We start from the raw sequence: 2453 nt of genomic DNA, 5'->3' as shown, positions 1-2453 counted from the left end.
AACATTCCTGGCATCATGGGGCCATTGATGAATAAGAATGTCTAGAAGAAGGCAAGCATCTTTGCACTGTATACATTTCCAAACCTTTTAGAAATGTATCTAAGAACTTCTTAGCTCCCCTCCATGGTTACTGGATCTACAAACTTGGAATTTCCCCATTGCCCCTCTGATTGTATTTGGAGTCTGTTCTTCATCTTGTGGATCCTCTGGGATCTGTCTTGAACTACTGGAACATTTTGCTCCCACAGCTGTTGGAAGTGACCCATTAAGGTAGCCAGAGTCAGTCACTCCACATCGTAAGGGGAAGACCAAAAGGGGTGAAAGAAATGGAAGTCATGGTTAGTAAGCGACTGACCTCATTCTGCAGGAATTCTTTCTGGAAAGAGCAGTAGAATGTTGTGACAGGCGGTAAGTCATCTGTAAGAATGTTTACCGTGCAATTCTAGCAAAAGAAATGGCTCAAGAAACTTCCTGGGTAACACAAATAGAGTCTGATCAGAGGCCCCAAAAGAGAGTGACTGGAAAACTTTAGCCTTGTGAGGGAGGCTGTCTACTCCTGTGTTGGAGTCAGCTGGAGCTGCAGCAGCACTTGAGGTATCCAAACTGCTAGGATGGTGTTTATAAAAGAATCTTTTCGTTCTTGAGTCAACGTTGCTAAAACAGCCAGCCATGGGATGTACGGGAAAGAAGTGAAGAGCGAGCTGTTATTTATTGAATGTGTAGTTAGGAATTATTATTTCCATTTTATGGAGGCTTAAATCGATTGAGGAATTTGCCTGAGTTCACAAAGTTTGTTAAGCTCCAGACTCTGGGTTTAGACCCATGTGTGTCTGACTCCAAATCCTTCATGGTTGGCTTTTGTGAAAGCAGGGTTATGCATTGTACACATTTTTCTTCCTTCATTGCACCATTCACTGTCCTAGGTATATAGAATCCTGGAACATAGGATTGGAAGGACTTTTAGGCATCCCATGTTCTAATCTTCTCATGGTACAGATGAGAATGGGCTCAGAGAAGGGAAGGGCCTTGCTCATACTCACACAAAGGCTAGGGCCAGAATAGATGCTGCCTGACCCTCAGTTCAGGATGCTCACTCTGACGAGGCCTGTCACTTCACATGGATAGTTAATATATTTTGCTGGTTGGTGAAAAATAATTTAACGTATGGCAGAACCATCTCTCCTTCTAGGCAAGCCATTGCTAAATTTCAAGTCCTTTTTTGTCCCACAGCTCCTTTTCTGGTTAATTATTATCATCATTTGGTCTATAAAACCTTTCACCTTCATTTCAGTGAATAACACTGCTGCAGGAGACATTGGAGATGCAAAGATAAATCAGTCCTGGTTCATGAGCTTCAGGAACTTAGGAGCAAGTTGGAGAGTCAGATATGAGAACAGCTTGGTTTCATACATTATTATACAATCATATGTAATATATAGCTGGGGGACTATAGAAGTGAATATGAGGAGACCTACCCCAACCTGGGAAATTAGAGAGGTCTTCCTGTCTTCCTGGAGGATTAATTGATTAAAGTGACTCATTATTTCATTCCTACAACAAATATTTAACAGATACCTCTTCTGTGTCAGATACTCTTCCAGATATTGAGGGATGCAACACTAAGAAAGCAAAAATATTCCTCACCTTCATGGGAGAAATGCAACAAGTGTAATTAAACAAAACATTATTCAAATTTGCAGCAGTGACAGGCCTATAACAAGGCAAAGGTCTACAGACTAATCAATATTAGGGTTGAGGATTTATTTTTACAAGGGTGGCCAGGGAAGCCCTCTTCAAAGGGAAGTCTTTTGATCAGAGAACTAAAGAAAGTGACAGTGAAGAACCTTGCAAATATCTGTTTCCCAGGCAGAGTAAAAAACAGGACCAATGTCTTGAGTCAGGAACCAGCTTGATGTATTTGAAAAAGAGCAAAAGCTGGGTGCCTGTAGTCCCAGCTACTTGGGAGGCTGAGGCAGGAGAATAGTGTGAACCCGGGAGATGGAGCTCCAGTGAGCCAAGAGAGCGCCACTGCACTCCAGTCTGAGTGACAGAGCAAGACTCCGTCTCAAGAAAGAAGGAAAGAAAGAAAGAAAAAGAAAGAAAGAAAGAAAGAAAGAAAGAAAGAAAGAAAGAAAGAAAGAAAGAAAGAAAGAGCGAGCAAAAGCTAGTATGGGTGGAGCAGAGTTATTGAGGGTTACTGCAGGAGGGGATGGAGATACAGACATAGACAATGACCAGATTGCAGATGTTGTGCAAGTCACAGGTGAGTAGGGCTTGTCAATAATTTCCCTCCTGGCCAGCATTGCTGGCATTACTATGGCATCAATGCATAGAGAAAGACAAAGCTAATAGCAAATGAATCATTCTGATCATGCATCTTGAGGTGTTGCTATGGATTACGATTAATGCGTTCCTGTCCACAAGGCCAGATTCCATGAAAGCATCTTTTTGGA

This window comes from Colobus angolensis, unplaced genomic scaffold, assembly GCF_000951035.1.
Source record: "Colobus angolensis palliatus isolate OR3802 unplaced genomic scaffold, Cang.pa_1.0 Scaffold301, whole genome shotgun sequence".
In the NCBI taxonomy this organism is placed as follows: Eukaryota; Metazoa; Chordata; class Mammalia; order Primates; family Cercopithecidae; genus Colobus; species Colobus angolensis.
The sequence above is the reverse complement of the archived record's forward strand: the minus strand, read 5'-3'. Positions refer to the sequence as shown.